Source organism: Lethenteron reissneri, chromosome 7 (assembly GCF_015708825.2).
Source record: "Lethenteron reissneri isolate LAM-NWPU_2019-01 chromosome 7, ASM1570882v1, whole genome shotgun sequence".
NCBI classification, from domain to species: Eukaryota; Metazoa; Chordata; class Hyperoartia; order Petromyzontiformes; family Petromyzontidae; genus Lethenteron; species Lethenteron reissneri.
In genome coordinates this window covers 9,860,974-9,882,640 of record NC_083785.1, presented here as the reverse complement: position 1 = coordinate 9,882,640, position 21,667 = coordinate 9,860,974, and the positions used below count along the sequence as shown (strand labels likewise).

Sequence of the window (21,667 nt, the reverse complement as noted above, 5' to 3'; positions counted from 1 at the left end):
GCAGCCCAGTAGCAGAAAGGCAAAGGAAGGCAAAGCAAGGCAAGGCGAGAACGTCAGCAGCCAAAACCAGCACGGCATCGGCTACCCCAGGAGTGGCCAGTCACGCTTGGCATGCGGGGGCGCGCGCGTGTACACGTGTGTGTGTGTATTCTCACATTCCAGTGTTACTCCGAACTGAGCCAAAGCAATTGTTTTCACCCCCCCGTCCGCCCGCCCGCCCGCCATCCACACGCCCATTTCTTTCAAAGCATTGCATGAAACCAGACAATCTTGTGCTAAAGCTTTATTTCGATGGCAAGCTCTTGGAAGATCCACTGCCGTGGATTGAAATGATGTATTTCTCGACGAAAATGTCATAAGAATTGGGTTTTATTTTCGCATTGTGGGTGTAGTTGGCCACGGCGGGTAAGAGTTGTGTCGCGGTGGTCACCATGTTTGTGCTCCGAATCCTGCGTCCTAAGTTCGATTCCCGGTCATGCCTTGCATCAGCCACGAGCGTTAGAAGTCCAGGGCATCCATACACCAGTCACAAACCCGCGCTGATCAGCGTGATGAAGTATGGTCAAACATTCCTCACGATCCTCCATCCAGCAGTTGATTGACACGGGGGCTGTACAATATTGATTCCTATAAGCCACCCATGGGGCAAAGCATGTGCCATTACAAATGGTAGTAAAGCAGTGCATTTTCGTGTATGCAGCTTAATTTTACATGTGGTGCAGTGTTTTCGTCCCATTTTTTTTGGAGTAAGCTATTGCTCATACAAAAATAATTGTACTGTATGTAAATAAATACATGTGCATTGACATCTATGAACGTGATGTAAACCGTCTTTTTTTGTAGACACTGCACCGTTGCTGTATGAAAGCAGTACCTGGGCGCATTCTTGGTGTTTAAATTGACGCGATAACGAAAAACGCAGACGGATTGGGATGGCTCAGCGTATCAACCAAAAAAATGTAAGCGCTTGAAAATTTAAGAACGGCATTATACGAGAATTGTGTGCGCGAGCGGCGGGTTTGCATTTGAGAGATGCGACGGGGGGAGGAGGTAAGTAGGACTGTCCCCCCCCCCCCTTCTTTGGTGCACCATTTCCTGAGAGGAAGGGATTTTATTTCTCTTTAAAACCTCCAGTCCATGGCCTCCGGTGCAACGTGAGAAGCCAGGCATGACATGTGTCTACGTGATGAAAGACAGCTGCAGAAAAGCCTTTGAGTCTCCAGAGAACACGACTGGGTTGCAAGCAACTCAGCCTTGTCTGCTCCCCAAACTAATTGCCACCCAGATCAAATGCATACGGATGAACAACGCTCTATGAAACATTTATTAACATTTGCCTCTTAAATATGCACAGTAAAAAAATGAAGACATGGAAGGCGATGAGGGTTTAAATAAAAAAAAAACTGTGTTATGCGGCTGTTGCGTCAACATTGAGGACCGCTTTAATTGTTGCGTTGTTATTGTGCGTGGTTGTGTGTCTTCGGTATGCTGTGTGTGTGCACTAAACAAAGCTGTTGGGTCAAATTTGCACTGGAGGTGAAACTAATGGTCAGGTCACGTAAACAAAATCTAAAGTGGGCGGTCTACTTTTTACGTTCGGTTTTTGTTTTTGTTGTTGTTTCGGTGCAATCAGCAAGCGTGATCGGATATATGTACACGCATGGGCCTTATAAGTTGTCAATGGCAGTCATTTTAATATCACCACAATGCAATGAATTGCATTGGCGCCAGACTTAAGAGCAAGTTAACTCATTGGCAACCGTAGAGGGCGTGCTTAACCCCGTAAGACTTTATAAGCAGCGCTCATGAAAACAACAATTACGATCTGCATACATGTGACCCAGAAGTTTGTGTGCGCATGCAGCGTTCTGAAAGGAAATTGTACGTTTGAAAAATTTCTAGTTTGAGCAACTGCATTTATTTTTAAAGTGTTCTTTTTGTAAAAAGTTTGGATCACAGTTTTTAAATTACAAGAGCAGAACTCTTTATGCCTTCTCCCGCAGAAAACAAAACGATAACATCACAGCTTCTGGATGTTTTCTTTTTGTCTTTCGGTTCATCATTTGACCCCCAAAAATAATTTGTAGTGAAACAAAGATACGTTTTGTACCGGAACTGATGAATGCCTTCTGCGTTACCTATACGTACCGCTCACACTAGTCCGTTGTTTAAAACGAATTGTAATTGTGTGAATAATGTGCAAGTCAAGTAAATGTGTAATGCGGCAATTGCAGTCGAAATGAGTAGTGAGTGAGGCTTGAGAATCTACAATTGTTTAAAAATATATATACCTTAAAGTTTGCCGGTGAACACAAGGCTGCAGGATTATTGGCTTGAAAAAGAAAATTGCCAACGTGCATTCTATCCTCCACGGAGCGATGTCAAAACTACTTCAGGTTAAGTCAGCACTCAATGTTCTTCCAATCATTTACGTTTGTGTTTTGTCTGATCAGTTGACCACTGTTTGACATTTAAAAGTAGGCTTAATGACCCCGTCACGTTTGTCACACACAGGCAAGGCCGACGGGTTTAAAAAAAAAATTCTCTCCTGGCGAGATCTGTATGAGGTGCGCAAAAACAATGTTGGAAGTTGTTAAAAGTATACAGCATTTTAATGTTCCAACTAATAATTTGTACAAAAAAATGCAATATAATATACTGCAGTGTTATATAAGGATATTCACATGAGGGAAAAAAAATTGTACAAAACAACTATTGACTATTGGTCATTTAAATACAAATATAATCAGTTTACAGGTCTGTACAAGGATCTGCTTGAATAAAAATTGCCTTTTAAAAGCCAGACTAAAATACATACATATGTATATTTACTTATATGCATACTATGTGTGTCTATTTGCTGTATAGAATATACAGTTGCGACCAAACTCCAACATTTGAAGGGGTTGCCCACCCCCCTTCCATCTTGCTTCAGTTCAGACCGTGGTTTCACCTTTGTTTCCATTTGCAAGTCTGGTATAAAATTTCCTCCAGGAATGCAAGGTCTTACCCGACCAGATCCAGAAGCCAGACGTGATGCCCACAATTAGCGTCATGAGATACTTGATCATGAAGACGGTGAAATCTGGCGCCATGTGTGGGTAATGGTTCACCGGGCACGGGATTGCAAAGCCCTTGCACGACTGAGACACCCACGTCTTCTCCCACTGCTCACGGAACGCCTGCTCGTAGAAGTAGCACGCGATCACGATGGTGGCGGGCACCGTGTACAGCACGCTGAAGATGCCGATCCTCACCATCAACTTTTCCAGCTTCTCCGTCTTGGTGCCGTCGTGCTTCATGATGGTGCGGATTCGGAAGAGCGACACGAACCCGGCCAGCAGGAACGAGGTGCCCAGGAAGAGGTAGACGAAGAGCGGCGCGAGGACGAATCCGCGCAGCGCCGCCACGCTGCTGATGCCCACGAAGCAGACGCCGCTGAGCAGGTCGCCGTCCACCAAACCCATGGCGAGGATCGTGATGGTCTTCACCGCGGGGATGGCCCACGCCGCCAGGTGGAAGTACTGCGAGTTGGCCTCGATCGCCTCGTGGCCCCACTTCATGCCCGCGGCGAGGAACCACGTGAGCGCCAGCACGACCCACCAGATGGAGCTGGCCATGCTGAAGAAGTAGATGAGCATGAAGAGGATGGTGCAGCCCTCCTTCTTGGTGCCCTGCGTCACGGTCCTGTAGATGTCCTCGGAGAACTGCTCGTTGCACACCACCTTGTCGTCGAGCAGGAAGCCTGCCACGTACGCCACGGCCACCATGAAGTAGCAGCCCGAGAGGAAGATGATGGGCCTCTCCGGGTAGCGGAACCGCTGCATGTCCACCAGGTACGTGGTCACGGTGAAAAGGGTGGATGCGCAGCAGAGCACCGACCAGATGCCCACCCAGAGGCGTGAGAAACGCAGCTCCTCCTCGCTGAAGTACATCAGCCCGTTGGGCTTCTTGGGCTCGCAGGGCGCCGCGCAATTCCTCTCTCTGAAGAGCTGAGCGTTCAGATAAGGAGGTACCTTCAGCACCCTCGGGCACATGAACGGGTGCGTTCGGCCGGGGGGCCTTCGCGTGTGGATGGTCACGAAATCTCCGGCCCCACCGCCAATTCCTCCGATGCCACCGCCGCCGCCACCACCGCCCGGCGGGGGCGTGGGTGGCAGCGCCGTGGGGCCGGCTTTGTCCGTGTGGTTCTGCCCGACGCAGATTTCGTCCGAATCCCTGCACGGGGAAGTTCTCGCAGCGGAGTCGTTCGGGCCACTGGAAGCCGAACTTGTTCATGAGCGCCTCGCAGCCCTGGCGAGCCCTGTCGCAGAGCGAGCGGCACGGCGGGATGGCCTTCTCGAGCACGGTGCACACGGGCGCGTACATGGAGCACAGGAAGAACTTGAGGTCGGGCGAGCACTGCACCTTGACGAGCGGGTAGAACTGGTGCACCTCGAGGCCCGCGTCCTCCTGGTTGGTGTGGCCCAGGAGGTTGGGCATGATGGTCTGGTTGTACGGGATGTCCGTGCACAGCGGGATGGAGATGGGCTGGCAGAAGCCGTGTTCGGGAACAGAGATGGCCCGACCACCACCTCCTCCACCGCCGGTGTCACCACCTCCAACGTGCTGTTGAGCCCAGGAACTCGTGGAGGTGAGAAGCAGCAGCAGCAGAGCCAGCGACAGCACCGACGTCCAGCTATGATGATGGTGGTGGTGGTGGTGGCAGTCTGCCGCCTCTCTTCGGCGCACCATTCTCACCATCGCGATCATCCCGCACGCGCCGCGGTGTTGCCACAGCGCTCCGTGCACGGATCCCCAATACCTCGCTGGCTCAACTCCTTGTTTTCAGGGGTCACTTACCCCCCCAACCCACACACCCGCCAACCCCCAAAACAACAACAACCCCCCAGTAACGTGACCAAGTTACTATAAAACAACTTGCGCTGCTGTTGCTGTTTTTGTTGTTTTAAATCAAACAAAAGTCCGCACGTTTGTGGCTGGCTGCAAGATGACCCAAACACAAACAAACAAACAACAGACTCGACTCGGGCTTTTGCGTGTCGGCTTATTGCACGCAACGAGCGCGCTGGTTAAAAGTCAGCGGCTGCCACCGCCTTGCATCGTTTATCCTCATCCGCCGACTCGTCAAGTCGGCTGCGAGTTTCTCGCCTCGTGTCGTTGCGCGCCTCGGGTTGCGGCCAAGCCTCGGCACAACTCCTTCCTGCCTCTGCGCAGTTAGTGGCGGCAGCAGCAGCAGCGCGGGCATCGCCCGTCCCCGCGTTCGTCCGTTTCTTCACGTTCGCTCCTCTCGGCTCCTCTCGGCTCCTCTCGCCTCCTCCTCTTCTCTTCCCTCGCCCCAAAGCTGAGGTCTGAAGTCCGATCCCTCTGGCAGCCGTTTCCAGGCGCCCCACCGCCGAGCCCACCCTGCACCCCCCTCTCTCTCTACCCCCCCCCTCTCCTCTAAACCCCACCCCTCTCCTCTAAACCCCACTTTCTACCCCTCCTCTCTCTCCTCTACACCCCCCCCCTCTACACCCCCCTCTACACCCCCCCCTCTACACCCCCCCCTCTACACCCCCCCTCTCTACACCCCCCCTCTACACTCCCCCCCTCTACACCCCCCTCTACACCCCCCCCCTCTACACCCCCCCTCTACACCCCCCCCTCTACACCCCCCCTCTACACCCACCTCTACACCCACCTCTACACCCCCCCCCTCTACACCCCCCTCTACACCCCCCCTCTACACCTCCCCCCTCTACACCCCCCCCCTCTACACCCCCCCTCTACACCCTCCCCCTCTACACACCCCCTCTACACCCCCCCTCTACACCCCCCCTCTACACCCCCCCCCCTCTACACCCCCCCCTCTACACCCTCCCCCTCTACACACCCCCCCTCTACACCCCCCCTCTACACCCCCCCCTCTACACCCCCCCTCTACACCCTCCCCCTCTACACCCCCTCCCCCTCTACATCCTCCCCCTCTACACCCCCCCTCTACACCCCCCCTCTACCCCCCCCCCTACACCCCCCCCCTCTACACCCCCCCCCTCTACACCCCCCCCCCTCTACACCCCCCCCCCTCTACACCCCCCCCCTCTACACCCCCCCCCCTCTACACCCCCCCCCCTCTACACCCCCCCCCCTACACCCCCCCCCCCTCTACACCCCCCCCCCTCTACACCCCCCCCTCTACACCCCCCCCTCTACACCCCCCCCCCTCTACACCCCCCCCCCTACACCCCCCCCCCTCTACACCCCCCCCCCTCTACACCCCCCCCCCCCTCTACACCCCCCCCCCCTCTACACCCCCCCCCCCTCTACACCCCCCCCCCTCTACACCCCCCCCCCCTCTACACCCCCCCCCCTCTACACCCCCCACCCCCTCTACACCCCCCACCCCCTCTACACCCCCTCTACACCCCCCCCCCTCTACACCCCCCCCTCTACACCCCCCCCCCCACCACCATCGGTAAGGGTGGGGTGATGGAGGGAAGCACCACTGATCCATCCGCCTTGAATGGGCGGCTCCCCGGGCCGCCTAGAAACCCGCGCCGTTGGTGAGGGCGTGAGCCAAGCACAGGGCCCGCCTACATCCCCCATCCAACACACCACACACACACATGGTGGAAATTAAGCTGCTCGTTGTTTTGGTAAAAAAAAATGATCGGTTCGTGTTGGGAATTTTTTTTTGGGGGGGGGGGGGGACACATGACACATACACGTACGTAGTGTGTGCACGTATGTACATATTTGTGAACCCCTTATCAGTGCCCTAACTTATTATAGACCAATTCAGACCTTTTTGGTCACCCCGTGCCCTTATACATCTCAACGTTCATCCTATAAAGTCCCATCAACAAGTGAGAAACAAACAAATAGACACATTTATTTGTTGCCCGTATTGAAACGGTTGTTCGCCGTATGGACATGAAAACTCAATTTCCCCTGTATAAGAAATCGTTTGGGTTGACAGGTATGGTATGTTACGAGTGGTGCACTAGATTTTTTTTTGTACAACATGCAAACGCAAAGTTGAATAAGTTTGTACGATGCATGAGTATTTCATCGGTACGGAGGACGTTGATTTGTAAAGGGCACCGCACTTGTGTTTTCGAACAATTTGGGAGGTGGTCGGGGCAATGGCAGTCAATCAGTGCATTCTGTGTTATTCTCTCATCTATGTGGGCTTTCTCTCCGTATCGTTTCCTGCTCATACGTAAGTCAAATGCTCATTAGTGGAATTGGCCAAACATCCCAATGCAGGACTCACCTGAAAAAATATATTATTGAGACTCACTGAGGTTTTCCTGGTTAAGGGAAATGGATTATTATTCGTAGCTGTAGTCCTGTTGAGGAGCCCAGCGGGACAATGACAGTCGAGTGAGGATGGAATGGTATGTATGTTGAACTTCTTTCGCACCGTACGTAGCCAACCGTGCTAATCGGAAATGCGGTGGAAGGACAACAAACTAAACACAAAAAGCAGTTCCAAAGAAATACATTTTCAATCTTAATTTAAAAGCGGCTTCCTAACATCGGAAGGAAGAGCGTTCCAGACGGCCCCAGAAGCGCACCTGAAAGCACGCGATGCAGTGACCGTCTTTGGTCGATGGTTAGCCAAAAGTCGCGCTGCTGCGAGGATGACCGGAGTTTGCGTGATGATGGTTTAAGCTTCTTGACGAGTATATGGCTTCATACTCTTTGGTTTTTTCTGTAAAGTCACGTAGGTAAAAAATGAAATAAATGAAATCAACTCAATTAAATCACGACGTTTCGGGCGCAACACAGTTGTTTTCTTTTCGATTTAAAGCTTTCGTGACTGCAGGGATTCATCTTCTTGGTTCTTTCGGTAAAGTCACGTAGAATGGAAATAATAAAATAATAAAAAATTAAACATAATAAAATAATTCTCACGACGTTTCGGCCACAACGCAAGCAGCCGTCCTCAGGTGAAGAACAGGTCTGTCGAGAAGACAGACTCTGTCTTGCGTTGTGGCCGAAACGTCGTGAGAATTATTTGATTATGTTTTATTTTATTTTATTATCTCCCTTCTACGTGACTTTACCGAAAGAACCAAGACGATGAATCCCTGCAGTCACGAAAGCTTTCAATCGAAATTTAGGTGCCAAATTGCCAACAGCGCGAACAAATGCATCGATTTCTTGAATGGAATCACAACCCCGAGTCGTGAAAGTTGATAGAATCATAATTGTGGGCGGTGGGGGTGGTGAATTTGGCACAGGGCATAAAATTAAATAAACTATGGTCTATACAATGGACATTTCCAAAGTCCTGCACGCTGTTAGTAGAGGCTGCCAGATGATAGCCTTTAAAAATAGCCGAGCGATGAGTGAATTACTAATTTTGTTTTGACCACGAATTAACTAATTATATTGGGGCCCGATAATGTACCAAAAAACGGACGGCAGCTGAACCGTGTAATTTAATGTTTAATTAGATCTGCGTTATTGTATTGACTGGAATCGCTGTTTAATTAATGCACAGTACTGAATTCATTGATCGGAATTTTTTGGTGTTGGTTAAAGACTAACAGCTGTTATTACTATTATAAAAAAAATATTTTCACTGTACTTGTAAATAACTTAATCGCGTACAGAGCTGACCTGCCCGATGATTTAAGTGGTCGATTGATTACCCTCGTGATTATTTTTTCGATCACTACTAATTTCATCGTATAACACCGTAAATGGTTGTTGAGATGACAATCTCAACCTCTCTCCCCACGTGTGTCGCTGGACGGGAAATTGATGCGTGCTTTCAGGGGACCAACATTATTAAAGAGGCCCGAGTCATCAGCCACAAACAAGTAAACCCGTAAAAACAATAACCCATAAAAACAAGTTTTTCACTATAAATCCTTTATATGCGTGGCGGCGAGAGTCCTCTCGTCCTCTGGCTTGAGATGGCTGCCACCTATGGGTCAGATGATTGCCTGCCACCATTAAGCAAATGGTAATTAAATATAATATTTTTCCTAAAAAGTGTAACATTTTAGAAAAAAAATTTCACGAAAATAAATTGTCACGCACAACGAGTCTGTGTGCAAAATGTCAGCTCGATTGGATCACGGGAAGTGGGTTAAAAAACGACCGAAAGATTTGCACGGTCGTAAGCGCGCAAGCTAGTGAACTTAATATAAAGGATTTAAAAAGAGGTTACATTTGCATATTTGCACGTACATATCCCAGTGTAAACTGTGGCTTTTGTTATCCCATTGTCTCCATGGAAAGCGGACACATTCAGGAAGAGCAACGTGGTCTTTATCCAGCAGCAGATTTGGAAGCAGTACAGTACAAATTTGCCACTTGTATATAAAATAACCTGTAATGAGCCTGGCTTCTTCAGACATTGGAAGCTAAGCAGCGGTGAGCCTGGATCGTGCTTTCATGAGCCACCACCACGCTCGAAAGACAGGTGATGTAGGTGTCACAGGCAGCAGATGGCAATGCAGAAAGAAAACATATATACATTCTTTACACTCTGAGACATCTCCTTTACCAGTGGCAAAATATAGTAGTAGGTTTTTACCCTTTAAACTGGTACAAAACTGACACCTTTATACAAGGCATCATGTTTGCAATAACCACAACACAAGCAGTCAAAATGCAAACAAAAAGAAACAACTCTGATAATGGTAATGATATGCACTGTCATTGAAGTTGATTGGTCCACACCCGAGACAGCTACTACTATATTTTGCCACTGGTAAAGGAGGTCTCATAGTGTAAATGCTTACCCCGAGCTCTCAATACTCTGATAGTGCGCTGTTTTTGAGTTGTACGCCTTTTGGTGTCATCTGGTCCAACACCAATGGAGACTAGGCTCTAAGGAAAGCTGTCAGTTTTGTACCAGTTTAAAGGGTAAAAACCTACTACAATATACATTCTTGTTCTACTCTTCCCCCCCCCCCCCGATCCTTCAACACAGACTGACCAGGGTGGTGAAGTATGGTCAAATAACCATAAGGGCCTGCAAGGCATGGTGGGGAGGCCCTCATCCAGCAGTTTAATGATGAAACAGGGATGTACATCTATATGAATTTGTGACATATTCAAGAAAATGTTTTATCAGGTATTCTTTACAAAAAGAAACTGGATTACAGTATCTCATGGGGCTCACCTCTCCTCGTCGATTAAAATGTTTTATTTACGTATGAAGGAAAATTAACAAACAAAAAATAATTAAACGTTAAGTTTAATCATTCTACAACTAACTTGGTATTTTTCGGTGTTGATTGTAAAGTTTCTGTTAACGTTAAGGCTTTAATTTTGAGGACATGGGTAAAAGCCTATCGGCATGATACTTTTTTTTTAGTGGAAGTGCATTGTCAGCATTAAATGCTTGCGTTTGTCTCATCTGATTTCACATTTATAATATGCATTCTTGTTTTTCTAATGCAGGGGTGGGGAACGTCCGGCCCGCGGGCCGTATAAGGCCCGCGAAATCATTTGGTCTGGCCCTGCCAAGGCAACCGCAGGCGGGACTCGAAATTCAATAAATCTAGGAGCAAACCTGGAAAAGCAGTTGCGAGTAGCAACATCATCAATACCAGCTAACGTCACACGCCTCACCAAAGAGAAGCGGTTCCAGCCATCACATTAGAGGTGAGTTAATTAAATGTTTGACCAAATATTACAGGCTAATTTTTAAGTTGATAATTTTGTATGGCCCGCGTATGATGTTATACATATCCAAATGGCCCTTGGCAGAAAGAAAGGTTCCCCAGCCCTGGCCTAATGTGTCACTGTCATGCTAGCCTGACCCCCTTCTCCTTACCCATTTTGCTTAATTTGTGCCTGTATGTTTGTTTGAACGGGTATGCCATCTGAATCATTGTAATCTATATATATTGGGTATAGCACTTTACACACTATTGCACAACATTACAGTACTGTACTGCCACCGTCAGTCAATTTCAATCCGTTGCTGGATGAATGCTTCTCAATCAGAATCGTTATTTAGACTGTAGGAGGAATATGATGAATGCTTCTCAATCAGGATCGTTATTTAGACTGTAGGAGGAATCCGATGAGCTGTGAAGCTCTCTGTCACAGACTGGGCGGGTCAGCAACTAACAACAGCAGACAATACAAAGCACCGCCACCTCTTACGATCGTGCGATGTAATAATCCACCCAGTACCTGCACGCAAACTCATCGCATCGCTCCATCTCCTCGGTGGGTGCCCTCTCGAACGTGGTCCATTCATTCCTTGGATGCCGTTCCATTATTCTTCCGACCATCGGCCATCATCTCTGCTCATCGAAGAAGTCTCCTGCCCAAGCCAAACTTAGTTTTTTTCATGCCAATGTACGTATGTATGTTGAATTTCTTTCGCGCCGTACATAACCGACCGTGCTAATCAGAGGTGCGGAAATAACCTGCATATGTTGTCTAATTATTCTGAGCACAACGAATCTTGGAAAGCATTAGAGAATCCATGAATATCCATTATTTGTCTATACCTGCTAGGACTGGAATTGTAAGTCCCCTAATGTGGCATTGTTTAAAAAATAAATATAAAGAATTGTCACAATTTTTTACTAGCCTGGTTTGACTGGCTGGATGGCTTCTCTCTTCTTACTTTTTTGTGAATGTAGCTTTATGTATAAATCGTAACACTTCATATTGGATTAATGTAATTTCCATCAGCAGGGGAAGCAGGTAAATAGCCACGTGACAATGTTTGAAATTGCAAATACAAATTTTCATCGTGAACTATTTCCAGTCCTTACGAACTAAGGCTGTTATTCACAATGTCTTGTTTTGCGATAATTATCAATGCGATGTTTGAAAATGCATTAATCTTGCTTTTGACAAGCTTAGTTGAAATAATTATCATCCCTTTGTCAATACACTGCTTAATGAACATATTCCAACACCGTGTTGGCCATGGGGTTCATATAACCATACTTCACCATGCTGGTCAGTACATCAAAGTCAATTTAATTTCCAAGCCATTGCCAGGAATCAAACTCAGGTCACTCTATGCATGCATAGCGCAGTGAGCTGACCATTGTGCAATCGCTTCATCCCATTCGATTCATTTTTTTTACTCAATACTTTTTTGTAGAGCCCGTTTATCAAGGATGGATATGCACCAGCAATTGAAACTGAATTCAAGATAAGAAACAAATACAGATCAGCACGGGTACTCTCTGCGCACACCTTTCAGCGATTCCAAAAGTTTGATGGACACCAATGTTAATTTAGTCATCATTTTCTATCACAACCATAGTCTTGTCGAGGACAACCTATGGAATGTTAGTTAAGCCTTAGCCTGTGGATTTCATTTAGCTATTCTCTTAGTCTAATCGACTGAAGCAGTTCAAAATGTAGTCGGCTCATAGTTATTCAACGTTGGTGTGAGGGACTTGCAATCCCCCCTCCCCATATTAGCCAATGTATGTTGAACTTCTTTCACACCGTACATAGCCAACCGTGTTAATCGGAACTCGGTAAAAAAATGTATATATGTTTACTGTCTAGCTAATTGGTGTTTTTGATCTTCCTCGATGCACTGCTGACTCTAAATAACGTCACCAAACGATCTTAGTCTGTGTGTTCATGCAGACTCATTTATTTACTTTCTTCATAGTCGGTCAGATTTTGTTTGGTAGTCATTGGCATGCTGATGATTTTCATCCACTCATAGTCACGGTTGACAAAAATTGAAAGGCGCCTCGGTGACAATTATTTTCATCGATAAATTCCATGACGAAATTATTATCGCCGATGGCAACAGTTATTTTTTAATATCACAAGTTTGTATCGGGAAACCAGAGGATGCAACACACACAATGTCTACACATCATCGTCGCCCAAAAGACGTCGAGTACCCCAATCAACCAAAAACTCACCATCTTCATCAATAATAAGACTGCCTGAAATAGGGAAAACATATACGAGAGGCAGAAGGGGGCCCATTCCCCAACGTGACTAATTTGTTTCCGTTCGTATTTACTTTGTGCTTGTGAAGCCACTGTCAATGCAGCCAGCATCGCTGTAACAATTTTCCTAACACATACAATGAACCGCGAGCATCGAACCCATTTTCAACGTCGATGGGCATTGCTCATGCTAATTTTAAGCACACAAAGAAGGGGATGGGAATATAAAAAAAAACCTTAACAAAAGCAGAGCTCTGGGGAAAACCGAGTGGACTGAATGGTTCGGTGTACGCGGGTGTGGAACTTGTGTGTAATTGGATGGAAATAACTAAGCCATTCACCAACGATGTTATTTAAAGGGCGAACGTAAAAGCACGTGGCACCCTCGCTCGGTAATGTTTGCACAACGATTGGCTCCTACCGCCTCTGCGATTGCCAGACGAAACATCGGCAGCAGCGAGGGCAGCTGTTGAGGACACACAGAGAGAGAGAGAGGAGGCACGACGAAGGGACAGCTGTGCTTTTACAGATACTGCAGTGTTTGGTTTGTGTGCAGGCTTGGAGAGGGGTGGGGTGGGGGCTAAACGACAGCGCTGCCTGATGGCCTCGCTGGGTGAGTGTGTGGGGGTGGGTTTGCTGTTCTCCACGTTATGTACAGGGACGAGAGGACGTCTTGTTTTCTCAGCCAACATCCCCCGCAAGGTCAACTCGGCATTAAATGAGTAGTACCTGGTGTGTAAAATAATCAGCGCTGGTAGGTTGGGGATGGTTTAGTTTTTATTTGTGTTTGGGTGATTAGTTTACCTTTCTTGTACTTTACACTGCTGTCGTGTTTTCGCACAGTTTGTTGTTGTAACTGGACATCTGTGAAAAAGAGCTTTATAGCTCTTCGGATTCCTCCAATAGAAATACATATTCTGATTCTGTTTCGCGCCCCCCGCTCGAGTGTGCCGTGCAAGACATTCAATGTGCTCGCTAACAGAACCTTTCCCCAGCAACCTCTTAATGCCTACGCGGGTGACGATCTTTGTTTGTGCGAGTGAGCAGTGTGTTGCAATGGCACGGAGTGACTTTGCTACGGATAGACACCTCGCAAAACCGGTTGGGAGGAGAGGGGGCCCTATCGAGACACACACAAAAAAAGCAAATTTTTTCACTTTTCGCTTCACTAAGCATCATCATCCGGTGCCCGCTGCCTTGACTGTTAACTGGTAACACGCCCGAGCTGTTCAAAGATGCTTGGCGGGGTATATCGATGGTCTGTTGCTAAGGGACAGGGGTACGGCAATGGGGTTGTGATAATGCTAATGTAGGGAGTGGGGATCGCAGACTGGATGGAGGGGGGGGTCTTGCAAACAACCTGGCCAGCAGACTTGCTTTTCATCCGTATAATGGGAGAAACGTCAGTTTCTTGACATGCCCCAGTCAGAGCTACACTGGCCCATTTCCCTCTAACCGTTGTAATGGGCGATATCGTGTGGATCTGCGGCGTGCCTTTGGACCCATCCGTCTGAATGCCCTAAATGAGCATGAAGTGCTCCGGAAGTTATTTTAGGTCAACCAAAGGGTAGGAGACCATTTGGCCTCGGCCAGCGGCAGGTGGCCAGTCTCATTAGACCTCTCGTGGTCCAGCGAAGAGTGATGGTGATGGTGTGTTAGGTCAACAGTGGATAATGAGGATTTCAAACATTTGTTCGTTAAGGGCGCGCTGTAGTAATCCGAAGTGTTCTTTTATTTGTTGCACGCTTCGGGATAATTTTTAAAGTCTGTAAGCTGTGTGGGGGAACTCTTGATTTCCGTTGCTTTATTTTGTTCACTGCGCATATCTATTTTCTCAAGAAACCCATGTTTTAGTCGTCGGTGTGGTTGTGGTCGATGTCGAAGCTATTGTGGGCAATAAAAAAGGGTCTTTTTATTGCGTGAAATAACACAACGCAATGATTTAAACATGCGTCGCTAAGCGAGCAATTGGAGATGTTAAGGATAACCACCACAAAGACAGCCACAACAAAGACAACGATTCTCCGTATAGCCTTGACAGACTGTTGGGGCAAGTGCTGTTAGCGAGTAGCACCTATGAAGGCCGGCACAACTCACGAGGGGGGTGGGTGGCCAACACCACGCCCGGCCGCCTTTGTCTGCCTAGTGGTCGATGTTTACACAGCGCACCGGGTACTCATTTGAGTCTGAGTCGACCTAGGGGAGGCCCAGGGACCGGTTCAGATAATCGTCACTGGCGTTGGCCGTGAGCCGGAATCGAATTCGAGTCGCCAGGTTCGTAGCGCAGTGCGCTAACCGCTACACCACCGCTCCCCACTCAGGACTACCACACATACATTGACATGCGTTCATCCAGCAATGAATTCACTAGCGGCTGATTGTGATTATGATGATGATGAATGAAAATACACCCGGAGAGTGGTTGCCGCTGCACTTTAAAAGTACAACAGTTGGAACTCGTCAGCATCTCACGACCCTGAAGGAGATGGACTGGCAGTATGCACAATTATTGTCAAGGGAGACGCGCATCTGTTAGCGGATGAGGGGCGACCCGCATGTGCAGCAAAGGGGGCATCCAGAAGCCACGTGGCTCTTCGGATTGTTTGGCATTCCACGCTGCCTGCCCTGTCAATGGAAGACATCGTTCTGGCCCTTGTGCGCTGTGTTCAGAATGCTAAGCAGTGATCCTTATATATATTAATCCGCTGGCTTTATGAGCAAGGATAGTCCAGTTGGGAGAGGAAAAGTATTTCAGCTTCGGGCCGAGAGAGAGAAAACAAACAGCGACAACGCAGTGTAGGGATTAATCGCACACTTAACCTTGCACTCCACCAACATCCTAAACTGTTCTCCACTCAGGAGCTTGCCAAGGAGTCGATTTCATTGTCACACTGCGAATACATCTGTTTGGCATACAAGTTTTGCGTTTAAATAATTTCAAATGTACACCCCCCTTCCCAAATATATGGCCGCGTATTTACCGCACTGTACGAATATTTATAACAGTGATTGGTTTTTAAAAAAACTCTGTAAAAAATAAACGTGAGAGAAACTTTTAATTGACAAACTATCAGTGATAACTCGTAATTGGGGTGAATTGAATGTGTAAGTGATAATAGGTTGTGCGGGATTTTACATATAATAACATTAATAGTATCAATAGTGTGTTTAATTGGAAATCAAATCAATTATAATCATATTTGCTTTTCACATTACACATTTTTAACAACAACAAAAAAACCACTCCTCACATGCCCATGCATAAACAAGTACAGTATAACACCGAATGTGCCCGCCAGTTACCGACACATTTTACTGAGCTCATATGTGAATAAAGGTCTTGATTTCAGTGCATTACCAAGGGTATGTATGGCCGCTCACCCATCGGTCCTGTCAATCATTCTCTGTGCGCCTCGCGTCACGTGGAACGATCCGGCCGGTGGGGTTTGGGCATTTTGCGCATGGCGCCAATCCCAGAAGCCTGCCATAATTCCGTGATAGATCACGTCAGCTTTAACCCGTAACCGCAGTCATACAAACGCCATTAATCTTCATGTCTTTAATCACACTGTTTCTGCTACCGCTGTCCCGTCTGAAACTATTAGCGTTACTCACGAGGATGAATTGCCAACCATTTATCCAACAGCTGATATTGATTGAAATGGGTCGCATTGTGTTAATGTTAGCTTTAGTTACCACAGGCTTTGCGCTTAAGGGACCCTCGCTGATTCATGATTATTGGCAATAAATTCAGCATAAAAATCCTTAATGATCTAATTTCGGCTCAGACCAGTGTGCCAAAATCTGATCAATCGCAGCTTAAGCTAGAAATATTGATAACCTAATGCAAGTGAGTCAAGTATGTACATCGATTTCAAATACAATTTGAACGATTGAATCGGCCCTCCGTTAATCTCACTTGAAAATGCCACGGAAAACCACAAGTACTAATGACCATACCCTTCTCTTTGAAGACACAGGCAAATATAATGTATTTAAATCTTCATGGAAAAAAATTGCCTTGACATTTAATTTACTGACATGTGTTGCATAGTTGTTTGCTTAAAGTGGAAGGTTCAAATGACATATTTGGCGATGTTGCTTATACAGGTAGTCCTCTAATTACGATGGTGATGCGTTACGACGACCCCATCGTAAGTCGAAAATATCGTAAGTCGAAGATGGCCTAGCCTACCCAGGAGTTTATAAAGAATGGTGATAATTGAGCAAAACAGAGCAATTTATAGTTCCGTACTGTATAAACTATAGACTGTATGTATTTATTAATTACAATACTGTATTGAACAGTAAAATGTAAAGTAAAAAAAAAACAAGGTAAATTCTTAGCCTACCTATATGAACTGCAATTTAATAGAAAAATTTTTCAGGAAACAATCCTATCTGCATCCACACAAGGTGGGAGATGCGCACATCCCGGCAGCGTCCCAACGTAACAGTATCGTACCTCGTAATGCTGCTGCGTTTGCCTGCCGCGCGAAATGTAAAATATTTTACAATTTTGTCGTATCGTTATCGCCATCGTAAGATCGAAATATCGTAAGTCGGTACCATCGTAACTCGGGGACTACCTGTATATCTCTTGCTGTGATAACTGACCAGTCAAAGTGCTAAGTGGGTTCGTGAGAGAGATAGTGGCGGACATTTGGGGGAGGCCTTTATCGAGCAGTGGATTGACGATGGCCTGATGTCGACGCCGATAATGACGATGATAACTTTTAAAAGCACACAGCTTGTAGCAAGCGGCCAGCTTTCCGACTAACGTACCTCTCTCCCAGCCACTAAAAACCACCAGCTTCCACGAACTGAATGAAACACATGCCCCGTTGAACAGGAAAACCCCGCTCTCAATTACCCGCAGGTCCACGGACTTTCATGTCCACCTCCAGCTCAAATGATGCAAAATTGGACAGACATTCCTGCAACGTAATACATTCAGGGCGGGGGGAGGGGGGGGAGAACGCTGCAGTTCTGATTTTCACAAACACGACCCGATTTGGATACGGAAGATGACGAAAGATATGAATGTGCAAAGGATTTTTTTTATAATTTCCATTTATTTTCGCCAACAGGTTCGTCGCGTGAATTGTATGCAACGTTGTAGGATGCATTTTAATTGATTGCACGCCGCACGAGATTAGATTACAATTTTAATAACCTCGGGTTTACGGAATTAAGATGGAAAGTGTGTAATCGAAGCGTGCATATTTTTTTTTGTTCTGTGGCCGTGTACCTACACACATTCCACGTTTATTGAAATATATAATGTCCAATAATACGTACCACATTCGTGTTTATGTACAGCGCCATGCTATATGTTATACATAATGTATGATAGCAGCGAGTCCACAAAGTTTTTAGACCAAGATAATCATAATACAAAGTTGTAACCTAATGTTGATCTTATTTCAAAGCCGATATCTCTCACGTGCTAATCACTTAATAGAATCGGTGCACTGATTGAAGGTGTTACTTTATTGGAATACAAATAAGTATGGGCCTGTGCTTACTTTTCGGTCTCTCGAATACCTGCGAACACTCCTCCATGCATACAGTCAATGCAATGTCATTAAGGTAGGAATGATAACAATATACTGCCCGATAATTGTTTTTTTTACCCTTCTATCTGGAAACAAAACTGACACCTTTTTACAAGGAGTCATGTTTGCATAGACCGCAATACCTGCAGTCATAATACAAACAAAAGACATAACTCTGATAATGTGCACTGTCCTTGAAGTTTATTGGTCCACACCCGAGACGGCTTTCCTTAGAGCCTAGTCTCACATGGCGTCATCTGGTCCAACCCATGTGAGACTAGGCTCTAAGGAAAGCTGTCTCGGGTGTGGACCAATCAACTTCAAGGACAGTGCACATTATCAGAGTTATGTCTTTTGTTTGTATTATGACTGCAGGTATTGCGGTCTATGCAAACATGACTCCTTGTAAAAAGGTGTCAGTTTTGTTGCCAGATAGAAGGGTAAAAAAAACAATTATCATATTTTTACTGGCAAATGAGGTTCCCATAGAATATACTGCCCTTTTGTCAGTCCAACTCTTCATGAAGGCCTCTCCATGCATTACCAGTCATGGGGCTTCTTTGAACAATCCTCACCACGCTGGTCATTGTGGTTTGGTAAAGTATGGATATTCAGGACTGGTTGAGATATAATTTGGCACCGATGTTAGCCGGGATCGCCGAGTTCATTGCACAGTGCACCAACCACTGCACCCCCACTGCAAACCCCATACATCCAGTATTGTATAAAGACACAAATCCCTCGTGTAGCCTTAACAAACTTTTTGGGGCAACTGATGTTAGCGAGCACACATGCGAAGGCCGGCACGGCACACGAGGGGGTGGGTGGACAACACTACGCCCGACCGCCTTTGTCTCCCTAGTTGCGATATTTACACACCGCACCAGGTACTCATTTGAGGCACATACAAATCCCTTTTCATCACAGTAATGAAAATAAAAACATCATGCTGGTGTATTGCCATAATGCAACTACATACTAACATTCAATACTTCAACATATATTCCATTCACATACCGGTGATATGAGCAGTATATCTATATTCAGTGGTGGAACATTGGTGCAGTGGACAATCTTAGTTCGATTCCAGACCACGACTAACACCATTGATAAGTGATATCAGAACCAGAATTGCCCTCCCTCCCTCCCACCCCTGTTTCACCAACCCTCACTACTGACACGCGTGTTGATGTGTGGTCAAAAAACCCTCCCATGACCAACAGCAATGGGGAGGCCTTCGACCATTAGCGTATTGAGAATGGCTGGGACATTTAAAAAAAAATCATATATATTCAGATGAAAGACTGGTTCGGTACTAATGGGGAGCACGGCTAATGGGTGGGGGTTAGGGATGATAATGTCAGGGGTGATTACATAATGGGCTTATTATTCCACCTGCCTACAGCACGTGCTGACGGGCGGTGTCTTCTATGCCCAGCTGGATAATTAGTGCTGCGATCCGGCGAATGACCTCTTTCCTCGGGGTCACGTGTAGGCGTCTGCCTGCTGCAGCGAGCGAGCGAGCGGGCAAACGAGGAGAGAAGAGAGGCTACGTCGACCGTATATGGCACTATATTTGTTTTCTACGTTTGACCATTAATGTTTGCTACATTTTTGCACCGCATATCGTGCGCACAGACGTGTACGTCCAGAACGGTAGTGGCGGTAGGCATGAACAAACCGAGCAGAAAAGCATTCGGACTCCAAGCAGCTGAAAGGGGGGGTTTGGGCCCCAACAATTTGACGATTTAAAAAAATGTCAACAGGGACGTATCAAAATAATGAGCTCAAAATCCCAATAAACGTAAGTGGAGAAATATGAATACACAGCAAGCTTAATATAGTTTTGTTTGAGGTTAGATCGCTTAAATATTTCGCGTAAATATTTCGCGTAAATATTTACGCGATCTAACCCCCCCCCAAAAAAAATCTGTATTATGAATGATATTGGTCGCGAAAGCCTACGTGTTTAACCTGACGCAACAAGCTACTTAACATACAGTTCCAATTACATCTATATCTTGTCTACATCTCTATATCTTTATCTCATCTCACGACATGTATATACGAACAGTCATCGGGTTACGAACACAATTCGTTCCTGAGACCCGTTCGTAAGTCGGAAAAAAATATGCACTTCATTTAAATGCCCGTACGGTCGGTGTTCTGAAATGCGTTACGGTTCAACAAAAAAGGGAAGCGTTGTTAAACTCATAATTAAGAAAAAATATTGTACATTTGCATGCAACACTGTAAACAAATACTGTACAGTAAATAAAATATAAAATAAAGTAACAAATTGTTAATGTTGTGGCTTGGCTCTCCAACACACCGGTGTGCTGTACTAGTGACGAATTGGCCACGTTCTGTTTATGTGACAAACCTTACTAGTTGTCTGTGTCGGGTGGTGGCGGGTTTTAACGACACATTTATATATTTATGCGATATAACCCAAAAAACACTCTTATGGATACAGTAACATTAATAGAAAGAACTTTTTATTTCATTTACCTTGCATCCTGATGCTAGCTTGTAATCGGGAAAGAGGACAATGAGTCACCACAATTGCACACACACTACAAATACCCCCCGTATAGCCTTAACAGGCTGTTGGGGCAAGTGCTGTTCGCGAGCAGCACCTATGAACGCCGGTACGGCACACGAGGGGGTGTGTGACCAGGGCCACGCCCGGATGCCTTTGTCTCTCCAGTGGTGATGGTACACACCACGCCAGGTACTACTGATGACCGTTTTCGTAGCTCAGCGCGCTTACCGTTACACCACCACTCCCTACACACTCACACTTTCACCACCTAACATAATATTGTTGGAATATATTTTAATTCAAAATAACCTTCAAAAACACAGTATGTTGCGTGTGTATATGTACATGAGTCGCAATCATCAGGATAGTTTTTGACGCAACAACGATTATTTATTGAAATCTCTTGCCACAGCAGTTAGTACGCACAACTGCTGGTGGCAGTGCCTCCACTCGAGTGAGCTCTAGAGAGCCTCTCCCGAGAGTACCTTTGGCCTACTCTTCCACGATGGCCAGACGCCTTAGAACAGGTGGGAGTACCGGCACTTTACCCCATGACGTGAAACTTTGCCGATCGACTGGCGTTCACCCACTGACCGTGCTGGGTGGACAGCGGAGGAGAGGTGGGATTCAAGAAACTAAACTATAAACGAAACTATTTTCATTTT

General features: G+C 46.5%; 1 pseudogene; it reads right to left on the bottom strand.

Moving 5' to 3' along the window:
- Positions 1–267: 267 nt before the first annotated feature.
- Positions 268–5,357, bottom strand: LOC133357422 (frizzled-2-like; annotated as a pseudogene).
- Between the last annotated feature and the right edge of the window lie 16,310 nt (positions 5,358–21,667).